This window comes from Phalacrocorax carbo, chromosome 6 (genome assembly GCF_963921805.1).
Source record: "Phalacrocorax carbo chromosome 6, bPhaCar2.1, whole genome shotgun sequence".
Lineage (NCBI taxonomy): Eukaryota > Metazoa > Chordata > Aves > Suliformes > Phalacrocoracidae > Phalacrocorax > Phalacrocorax carbo.
Window position 1 is genome coordinate 38282321 of NC_087518.1, and position 12313 is coordinate 38294633.

The window sequence follows — 12313 nt, forward strand, 5'->3', positions numbered from 1 at the left end:
TGCTCCTTTTTCTGATACATTTGTTGACTTGTTTTCCCCATTCCTGCAAAATGTCATGCTTCCTCTTGCTGAATTATTTTAACCTATACTGAGATACCATCTGATGCTTCTGTATTCTCTCTCTAATGTTTTTTTTAAGATGTCATTTCACACAACCTTTCCAAACTTTTCCTCACTGGAATCTGTATATGAAATGCTGTTTTCTGATCTGTCCGTCCCACACTTCATCCTGATGATGCCCCCTCCTTCTACCATGCCTGCCTGATCTAATCCCCACTGTTATCCAACTGTGTCATTGGTGTCCACAGTACCCAAGTCACTCAGTCACCTCAGTCACATCAATGCTGTTCCAAAGCAAGTCTGCCAAAGACCAGCAGTGATGCCTGCCTTCATGCTTGCACCACGCTAAATGTCACTTGTTCCATTTTACTATCAGTCTGTAGTGAGAAACGGGGTCATGCGTTTCTGTCTACAAGCTTTTCTTCAGTTCTGGTACACTTCTGCTCTCAAGTAATTTTTCCTTTTTTACTGCCAAGGGTCCTGTGCTTACAGTGTTAGTCATCTGTAAAACTCCCTAGTTTTTCTCCCAGATTTTTTCCTGAAAAAATGCCTGAAAGATGTGTTTCCAAGGAAAGATGTAAAAGCTTTGTGGAAGACAGATGATGGCTACAAAGAAAAATTATCTTTCCCATCTTTAAGAATTGGTAACAGGGTAAGAAGAGTCACAGAATTTTTGATCTGCTGGCTAAAGATAAATTCCTTGAATTAATAGTGGAATAAATGGTCCAGTTTTTAAAAAACTCTTGAAATGTGAGGATAATGACAGTTGCCATGGATTTGTAAGGAGCAAACTGTCATTAATTTCCATTACAATGGGATAATGGGACTTGTAGAAAACAGAAGCAATAACTGTTATCCTTGTATTACTGAGGTTCAAGGTAGTTGTCAGTTATTCACTCTCAAAATGAAAAGCTATTGAATGGTGGTATGCAACATTTTGCCCCAAGTCCAGGACTATTCAAAAGCTTCACTACAAACCTAGTGTTGAACTTGAACATCTTCACTAGCTCTACAAACAAGATTTAAATTGGGAAAAGCGGGGACTGCAAGTATGTTGGGGAAATTGGGGAAATGGTTAGAAAGTGTATCTGTTATAGTCAGCAGTATAAAGCATCATCTAAATTATTTCATACAGTCTTGGATGTGCCACTTCCAGAAACACTGAGATCCTAGAAAGATCATTGAAAATTATCAGATGTCTACACTGGAAGAATCTGAGTGCTTTGGCCTAAGACAAGAAAGCTGAGGGGAATGTCTTAAGATGTCAAACCTTCCTCCATATAAGAAAAGAAAACTTGTTCTCAGAAAGATATTACAGGCTTAGTCATGAGAAATGCATGAGAAATGAGGTGGACTTGATGTGACTTCTCAAATTCCCTTATGGTTTCAAAATGCTGCATCCTGTTAAAAATGTAGGGTAAAGCAGAATTGTTTTAGACGAAAACACAACTATATACATAATATATGTAGAGAATAAAGGGGAAACTTACTAGATTTTTTTTTTTTTTGCTGATGTAATTCTTGTATTGGACCATACCCAATTAACACTATTGGACCCTTGTGAGGGAGTAGTATAGCCAGACATACATGTTGCAGTTGATAATCTGCAGCTTAGAGATACTATGCAAATACCTTAGTCTTAGGCAGTTGAATTAATGTTTCAAGAACACACATACTTTGATCTTCTAATGTAGCATCTGTATAGATCTGAAAAGATAATTCAACTGTGTAGTCACAACCTCTCTCCTTCCCACTGAAAGATTATTTGCTTATATATCCTAGTATAGGTGGATTAATCCAAATCTATAGTCTTAATAACTCTAAAGTTTGGAGTGGAAGACCAAACTGTTATGGTTTTTTACCAAGTCTTTCATGGACTAACATTAAAGCCTTTTGAACTTTTGAACATGTGTTTAAAGTTGTAATTTCATCTTGGGCCGGTCCCATGCAATTAAACAGGAGAAAGTTTGTACTGCTTACTTATACATTGTATAGCTAACTATTTCTTTTTATATTATGGTAAAGTGAATACATCTCAAAATGATTATTTCTTCATATAGACCCATGAAGATTTAGTAAATTTAATTATCCCAAAGTAATATTTTCTTGATGGTATTTTTTTCCTGCAAAGGAAAATCCTAAAGAATGGTGAGATGATGTACTGGTTAAAGAGGTAATATAAGAAGAATTGATACTAGCGCTTGTCCTAACAGGAGTACATATCACATCTGTTATTTATGATGTGAAGTGCCACTGGGGACAGATCCAGTAACAAGGTACACGGTAATACCTTTAATAAGACTAACAGAATAAATATTGCACGTAGGCTTTAGGGATCTCATAAAAGCTCTACCCCCAGTGAAGAGGACATTGGTGCAACTAGAGAATGATAACTCCAATGGGAGCTGTAAACTGGGAAGATGAGTATCACCTAACTACTTGTGCATTGATTCTTGCAGCACTTATGGATAAACTTACTGTTCCTCTATGACCTTTCAGAAAAAAACCTTCCTGTGAACTTGGAAAGCTTAAGAATAAAACTTACTTGTCAGTCAGATGACCTTCTGCTATCACTGTGTCTATACCAAGGCTTTTTGTTTTAAAAAAAACCTAATCTTTTTTTGTAAGCGCTACAGAGACTAGGTTATTGGAGCAGAAAAATATCTTTACCTGAAACTATGCTGCCTCTCTTCTGGGCTGCACTGCCTGAGGTACAGAGCTGAAGCTTGGGAGTATGAAGGCTTTGAAGTTAAAGCATAACTGCCTCTTTGTTTTTTCTGTTTTCCTTGCCATAAAGAGCACATAACTGGAGTGACAGACTTCAGTGAATAGATGCTTTACACAGCCGCCCATTGCAACACCTGCTGGCAGCTGAGTCTGACACCACTGCAAACCTCTACCCATTGCACAGGACGGGACACAGAACCCCTTTGTTCAGTCTCATGTTTTGTAATAGTCAGAAACATGCATGTGGTGGGTTACGTTTTCCTTGTCCTTGAAGCCAGTTTTTCCACGTGCTTCAGCCAAAGCAATACCTGCAAACATTAAGACTAATTTTCCATCTCACTACTTTAGAAGTAACTATGGCAATGCTACAATTGTATTATGTCATCTTTAGCTTGTGGGGCTGGCTTCAATGTCCTTACAGTGACAATGAGTGCATTTAGGTGGACAGGATATTTTAATAATCTGTGACTGTTGATTGTACCTTGTGGCTTATGTCTATCTTGAAATAAAAAGCTAATTGGTCAGGCTCCAGAAGAAAAGACAAGATGGGATTTTAAAATGGGCCTTTTTGCATCATTGTTACAAATTGAGGACTTCCACTTGAACAGTGATTGTGGGCAAGGTGGTGGGGGAATTAAGCTGACAAAAACTCTGAGCTGAACCTTGGGTGAACTGAAGAAAGTATGCCCAAAACAGTGGAACGCCAATAGTCTGCTGTGGAACCTCTTGAATGACTTACAAGACTCCAGCTTGAAGTTGTATTCTTTCTCTGGTCTGTTATTGTTTTCATGCCTTGATCCATTAACATCACTCCTTAAACACACTTAAACATGCACAAAATGAATGCCAAATGTTGGTTTGGTGGGTGTGATTTATTTTTTTTAACAGTGCCTCTCTAAATTGCTTAGTTTGCAGGTTTGTGGGGGTTTTTTTGTTGTTGTTGTTATTGTGTTATTTTGTTGTTGTGGTGGTGGTGGTTTTTTGTTTTGTTTGTTTTTAAGAAACAGGTCTGTTTGTCCCTTGAAGAGTTATGAGAACTGCTCTTACAAAGAACATATCTTATAGCACCCATCAGATCTTTTTCTGACTTTTAAAATATTCATTTAGAAATGCAAGGCTTGAAAAAATAGCAAACCTATATACTTCTTTTAGAGTAGATGCCTCTAAGCCATGCTTGATATGAAATACAGAGGTTTTTTAAAGTTCCAATTTGAAGTCTTAACTTAAGAGTTACTATCTTACTTAATTTATCCACAAAAATTTTCTATATAAAGTGAAAATTAATGTCTCTATTTTGCTGTTTAAAGTTTTATCTGAAACAGCACTGGTGGCTATTTACATGAGATGCAGGCTAAACCCTTATTAAAAGTAAAAGCTGAGCACCCACTGCAGTATTTCATTCTCTATTTAGTCTTATTAATAGTCGAGAGTTTTGGTAGGAGAAGTTATTTTGATAATCATAACATAAGAAAAAATTCTATACACGTATAAATAAAACTTGGTGTTGAAAAGTAGGTCAGTCCTGTCTGGTTTTTAGCTATGTCTTAAAGATTTTTCTCTGCAGTGATTTGCTGATCCACTTATTCTTAGTATCATAATCCTTGAATTTATAATCCTCAGTGATAGTTAATGATTGCTAGCATGTATAATTTTCCTCATCCAGTGTCAACAGTGCCTGTGATACATTTGGTCATGTGTTTGTAAGTGACTGTCTGTTTCAGAATCTGGTTATTTAAAGTGTATCTAATTTAATTACCAAACAGCAAACTCACTGTCTGCAAAAGTCACTGACCTAGAATGTTGCCTCTAAGCTTTTGAGCATGGCTGATAGTGGAATGATGTAAAATTACATGAAAGCTGAAGACATAATTGCTCATTGTGAATCTTTTTTTCAGCGGCTAACATTATTCCGAAGATGAAAAGTGACAGTTATATATTTTTGGCAACATTTCCCCATAGGAAAGGAGTATGCAACCTACTTATTTTTGCTACTGTTAGGGCTGACTCAAATTTATATTCATAAAAAGTTTATTTACTGACATGATGGACTGAATTTTTGAGTGGTTTCTACCCAAGTACTAATTTAGGGCTCTTACGGTCTAGGTATGTAGTCATGCAAAATGAGCTGTTAGAGGTTTATCCAAAAAATATCACAAGAGTTATTTCTAGGAGCAAATGCTGTGTTTTGGGAGTATCCAAAAAAAAAAAAAAAAAGCAAAGCATCCAAAATTCAGATGCTGCTTCTGAATATCTGGCTGCACAAAACTTAAGAATGCCATCTGGTGACAGCTTTACCTTCTAAACAGATTCCATCAGGCTGCATGTGTGTGTGTGTGTTCCCATTGCTTGCAAATTTACACTTGTAGCTGATGGAAATTATACATATGTGAAAGCTTGGAAAGCAGTTAGTGAGCAACCTTATTTTAAAAAGAGCTGATAAAATGTAGCAGCCAACAATCTTAAAGTGAACATAGAGCCTAAGCACAAATTGCAGTATTCTGCACTTGTAAGTATGCAGGCTTTGTGTTCACTTTAACACTGACTGTTACAGTTTCTGATGATAATAAAGGTATATAAACTGCATTCTGCTCAGGAACCTACCAGTCTCATCTATGAACAGTGGAGAGATACCAACTTTATTGGAGTTAAGTCAGGAGGGCCTGTTAAAACTGTGGCTCTTTCTGTTTTGGGGGGGGATAATGGCACCAGCACCCTGTGAGCTCAAGCACAGAATGCTGCTGATGTAATCTTATTGCTTTGGGGGTACAAGTCAGAATTTCTTTGTAGATGTGACCTATACCACTTAATTTGTGGTAGAAAGATGGCAAAAATAGTCTGTTTAATTTTAACAACTACAAACAGTCCTTAAAACGTGTTCCATTTAAGCACTTTATTAGATTACCTTCCAGTTTCAGTCAAGCAAAGGCTAGTATATCCTCCTAGCAAATAATTTTATCATGGGTATCTTGAGCTAATCTGATAGTGTCCTCACAGAAAATGAATAAGGCAGGAAGACTTCTTTTTCAGGAAAACATAGCTTAGGTACTTCATCTAAGCAGAGAGGAACCACTATATCTAAACATTATGACTGGTCAAGACCAGCTGGAAAGGTACCCACCTTAGTTCTAGGGGCAAAAACCAAAAACAGCTCTGTGCCTGTATGTATGTCTTGGACTTGGATTACTCCTGAGTAATGTTCCTGACTAATTAGCAATAGATACAGTAGCGCCCCCAAAAATCTTAGTACAAAATTTAAAGCAGAAGTCATGCTCCCACACAGGTAGCAGTCTCTATAAGAAGGAGGAAACTCAATGGGTTGTTTTAGTGGGTGGTTGGTTGGTTGATTTTTGGTTTGGGATTTTTTTCCTGTAAGTATGAATTGTCTTAGTCTTAGGTGCTTGCCTGCATCCCCAAAGACATTGATGGGATAAGTGGCGTAGCAATAGGGAGACGGGAAGAAGGGGAGGTGTTTTTTTTTTTCTTTTAAAATTGACTCTTAACATCCAGTTTGTGGTATTGACTTTGAACAGACCTGTGGTTTGTTTTATCTTACTCTTGATGCATGTCATCTTATTCCAGAAGGCCCTTCCAGTCAGCAGTTACAAGCATCTGTAGTTGTACCTTCAATGTCTAAAATTTTGCAGAACATAAATCATCTCTTGTAAATGCTGATACAAATCTGAAGTCAGTACGTAGTTCTAGGCCAGAGAGGGTGCCAATAGGCACCCCACAAGAAGAAGATTCTGGATATTTTGACAGAAGGTATTTTAAATGCTTTGCTTTGGCTTAATTATTTTTTTCCTCAAATGCAACCAATGAGTGACTTAGTTTTACTAGCTCTGTGTCAGAATAATGGGAGATGATATAAAGTGTACAATGTGAAGGGAGAGAGAGGAAACAAGCTGCCATTGCTCCAAGTTTGTACGCTTGTGCTGTGGGAGCCATCGTCAGACAAAAATATGCTGTGAGCTCTTTCCCACCCACATACTTCAAGCTTCATGAAGCAAAAGAGACTGTCATGTGGTGGCAAAGGCCAGATTATCATAATGTGGGTGTGATGTTACTGCCCCAAAATACTCTCCTGCCTGTTGTGTTGCAAAGCTCCTTATTTCTACCTGCAAAGCAGTGTTCTGCACAAATGGAGTAGTTAGGTGTCCAAGTGCCGTGTGTCCAGGGCCACCCACTGTTTGTCTGTGGGCAGAAATGCTCTCTCTGTAGGTGGGAACATGTGTTTTTTCAAGTACATGTTCTTTTGTTTCTCTCCCCAAGAGTGACATCTACCTCTGACTGCATTTTTATTTAGTGTAGGATGTGTGGGACCATACTTTTTACATTTCTCCTGTGTGTTGGCTTGCCAAATCCTCAGCTTGTACAAATTGGCATAAGTCCACTGAAATCAATAAAAGTATGTTGACTAAAACCAGCAGAAAATCTGAATTCATTAGTTAGCAGACCACATTCCATGTGAAATTATGGAGTGAACTCCTGCAATTGTTTTTGGGAGGTACAGAGCTATTCCTGGAGAGGCTACAAAGACTTCCTTTAAGATATCCTGTAAGTCACAACTGACTGCTGTCTTTAAAGTACTGTCTTTTTTCCTGTCATCTTCTGCAGTTCCTGAATATCTGTCTGAATGTTCTTTTAGTTTTGATATCCCTCTAGAAGTTTGGTCTCCCTAGTCTGCAGGACAGTGGACGCAGTAATTTCATCGTGTTTGTCAGTGTGGAAACCAGTGGTATATTGATAGTGACACAGTGAACTGGATGGCATTTAAATGTAAATCTATCATAATGATATCTAGGTTTATCATGGCTCATTATTTTGAAGCAAACAGTAATTAGCATGGGTGTACTTTATGATAATTAGGAATGTTTTACACATCAGATGGTGATGTTGACTTTTGAGGCCAACCACCTGGACTCATCTCTCACTAGCTAAATTTAATATTTTTGTATTTCTTTTTGTTGCAGTGTTTCAAAGTGGCTGTGATAAAATATTTTAACTGTTTAATCACTAAATAGGTCCATGCAATCAATTAGCTTAATAGCATGATTATTGGGATAACTTGCTGTTACCCATAGGTGATACTGTAGTTTAGATAGTTTATGTACATTGTAGTTTATCTTGAGTGCAAAGTGAAAATTCCACTGTCTTAATGGCCAGGTGAATGTTACTTTCCCGCTATCTTGCCTCTTTGCCTGTCCTGGTATCTGAACCTTCTGAACACTGATATCCTAGAATTGTGGTACCTGGTCTGTTTTAGACTTTTCATCATAAAGACCTAGTGTGACATTTCTAATAGAGAAAATAATGACAATTAAATAAAAAAACCACACCAAACAAAACACAACAATTTATATCATCAGGTCGCATGGTAATATGTTTGCAAATTTAAGATAGGTCAAAGTGGCTTTTTTAAAACATCATCAAAATTTTTAGGGCTAGTTTGGAAGCAGCTGTATCTCATGAAACAAAATCGGGGAAGGTCAGAATATGTATCATGGGCATATATGCTAGCTGCAGAGCTAGTGGGCATATTTCTGATTTACTGTGGAATATAGACAAAGTTTCTGTTGTAAATCATGGCTTGTGTGGATTAGACTTCTGCACCTGCAGATTTCCCTAAATATTTGGTATCAGTTCAGATCCAAACCTAGGAGGAGGAGAATATTTTTGGTTCCAGTGACAATGTGAAGGCAGTCTCATAACCAGCAGATGTAGAAAATTGGACGATTCTATCAGTTTTTTGATAAGAGCTGTACTTGGAAGCTGTGCAATCTGAATACTTGCCCTGTTTCCTCCTCAGATCAATACTTCCTAAATTCAGACATAAACCTTATCTTACATATATTTGTCAGATATATTTGTGATTACTGTTTGTTATAAAGTGAGGGATCTAACATGGCAATATAAAACACTGAGCTTATAAGTACACTTTGGATGCAGACAGTAGGAGAGGCAGTTAACCGTTTTACTTAGTATATGAACGAAGAATGAGGGTGCAGTAATGTAAAATAGTGCTATCCTTTTACTTCTAATACATTTTTTTTAATTGGACAGTAGTTAACACTTGTAATTGCATTCTATAAATTCTGTTTGCCTAAATTATATTACAGTATCTGCAATATCTCCTAATAATGACAAATGGCAAATGTTTTAATGGTTCTCCTATGTCTATGCACCTTGAAGATACACCTCATTTATATGAGAAGGAATGTGTTTTTAAACTCATGAAAAACTTGCAGGTTTTGTATTTATTCTTTCTATTGTACCTTTTGCAGTCTGTACCTTTAAAATTAAAATAAGGGGGGTAAATGAAATACTACAGCAAGTTTAATTTGGTGGTTTTAGTTTTTTCGTTTTAGGGTTTTTTTTTGTTTGGGTTTTTTTTTGTCTGGATTTTTTAACTTACTAAATCACAATAGGCTTCTGCTTGTATTCAAAGTTCATTCTTACTACTACATGCTGCCATGATATCTAAGTTTCAAAACCTCAGGGATTTTGGGGGGGGGGAGGGGAGGAGGAGCTATATTTTAAAAAACCAAAACAAACAAACAAAAAACCATCTCTAAGTCCAAAAAACTGCAAGTGCTGCATATCAAGGGGATGAAATAATCTGTTTCAAACTAGGAGAGAACTTGTGGACACTTATGCATCTATGGAATAATGTTAGATAAATTTAAAAGTATTAACAGTGTCGTGCCATTATTAATGCTATTTTTGACTGAAAAGGATCAGTGATTGACTGTAAAATAAGGAGACATCAGCCTATTTCATCTAGCCTTGGCTGGGCTGTTTAGAATGTGGTCTGCGTTTCTGGCACTCACGCTTAAAGAGGATGCACAGGAAGACTGAAAAAAAGGAAAAGAAAAAAATTATATAAACCTAAATAAAACAAAGGGCAATATATAAAAATTAATCTGGAGAGGGTGTCACCATGCAAGCATTTTTTTTTTTTAAAAATGTTTTCATTGTAACTCTGGTAAGTAACAAAAACATCATAAGAAAAGAAAAAGGGGGTGGTCAGCAAGAAAAACAAGGTGTTCGCATTAAAGAAAAGTCAGGATTACAGGATTATTCTTTTTTTTCCAGAAAGACACATAATTGGAGTCCAAGTTCATCTAGATACTGCTTCCAGTTCAGCTAAAGACTGCTTCTATATTTAACTCTTTAACTTACTGTATGTCACTTTACCATCTGTAAAGAAAGAGATCTTAGTGTGGTGGCATTAGGCTGTGCCAAAAAGCAAGTCTAACATATTCTTCTTACCATGATCCTGAATATCACAGACTATTTCTATCGTAGGAATTCTTCGACTTGTAGTTTCAGAGTTAAAACCAAGTGTCTTTCTGTACTTGTTAAACAGGAGTTATAGGCGATGCAGAAACTGTTGGGTTAGATGTTTTGACCCTTCTTATGCCTGAAGTCGGGGGGGGGGGGCGGGGCATAAAAAAAGAAACCAACAAACCAAACAAACAAAAAACTCAACAACAAAAAACACCAAAAAAGCCCGTTTGGAAGTAAGTAAAAACCCAACAACTCCAAACCTTATAACAAGCCCTTAGTACCACCTCTGCTGTCTTCAAGCCCAGTATAGTGTGCACTGAGGAACAGCAACTGATCTCTCATGTATGGAAAGTATAATTCTTCTCTTCTTCCACTGCTGTAAAACTAGTGCTCCTATTATGTCAAGGTCCATCGCATTTACTGCAACTTTGATATGATTGACCTAAAAATATTGCTGTGAGTGAATTATTTACAGTGACACTGAGGAGCAATTTTCTAGAATGTCTGTGTGGCCTGCGGGCATTGCACTGAGTACACATGTATGGTATTAAAAAAAAAAAAGTGACCATGAAACCTTTCCACAGTATTTCACAGCTACTGTTACCAAAATTGGATGGTTCTGTGGCTTTACAGTGCTAGAAAAGATGTAGGCATGTCAGCATCTCTTGTGGGGTGTGGAATAATGGTATTGTTTTGCCAGTGAACATTGTGTAAGTTACTAGTCTGTAGATGTTGACTTTAAGTTGTACAAAATATTATATATCTGTATACTAAGATGACATTTTTCTATCTCTATATGAAAACATGATGTCATGAAAATCACTGATAAATTTTATACTAGGCACCATTAAAAGAGACCATTGCTGGAGAGTCTGTTTTTCAGAATGTAAAAACTTGCAGTCCAGGTGAAAATATTTATTTTATATTTGTGATGGGTGCGGACTGATTATCTGTTCCTAGGTCAATGATGGCTGAGGTTTCTGCACCCTGTTCTAGTAGGGTTCTAGTTGTTTCTGTTTAATATTTAACAAATGTATGAAAAAAATGATAGAAATCAGGGAAAAACATGTATTTTGAGGAAAAGCACTGCCTTAGAAAAGGATGTAACTTTATCTTTTTCCTGCACTGGAATCTGTCCCTGCGATGCTAATGGTTCAGACATTATCTGTTAGCAGAGAAAACATACATACAGAAACCACTCGTGCTCCAAGACACTAGTTTTTTCCAGTGTTGCCGAATTTCAGAATCTTCTATTTTGATAAGTATTTTCTCTGTTAAAAATACATTACACTACTATAACTAGCATTAATAAATGTATTGCAGAAACAGGACCCTATTTTTATTTTCCAGTAAGGAACCTTGATTGATACTGTTCCAAGAACATACTAGCTACAACTTAATTTGAAAGTTTTTTCTTCTAGATAGGATATATACCTTTGCGTCCTGCTTTTAATATGATCTTTACCTATCTGCAATATGTAAGTTAGTAGTAATTCAAGCTCCCATTCTCATAGAAATGAGTACACTTTAAAGATACAGGCTTATCTCTGACCAGTGTTGCTGAGAAGTCTTACATCCATAGCAACCCTTCCTTTTAATACCTAACTCTGCTGTCTCTGACCGCAATAGTATCCAATGAGCAACAGACCCTGTGGGTTCTTCTCTAGTAAATATTGCAGTGAAAAAATATAATCTTCATAAATATAAATTTTAAATAATGTCCAATCAATTCCAGGATTCAATTTGTTAGTGTGGTTATGTCTTTGAGGAACTGATTTCCCCCCCACCCCCGATTATCAGTTTCGCATGGGATTGAGGAGTGACCTCTTTTGTGATTTAAATATACTTTTATCGTTTAAGCAGACTGGTGACACAAAAGAAGCAACTGCAGTTGTACCCTCCTGTGATAGCCTTGATGCCTGTATCCTGTTCAGTTGTTACATGGTGAAATATGGATAAAACAAGCAAGAACAATACACAAGACGGCTGTTGTGTAACTGATGTGCTGAGGATGCTTTGTAAACAATCAGACTGAAGTGTTGTTAATGGACCCCCATTATGAGGAGGAACAATATAAATGCTGTGTGATTACCTAACTTCTAGAGGCAGTTCCTACTGCAGAATACCTGAGTTGCCTGCAGAATACCTGAAGGCTGAACTTACCTTGGATGACTGTGCGATGTAAGAAATGTAGACTGGTCCTTCTGTGTGCATGATCAGGTTACTAAAGGGTTGTAAG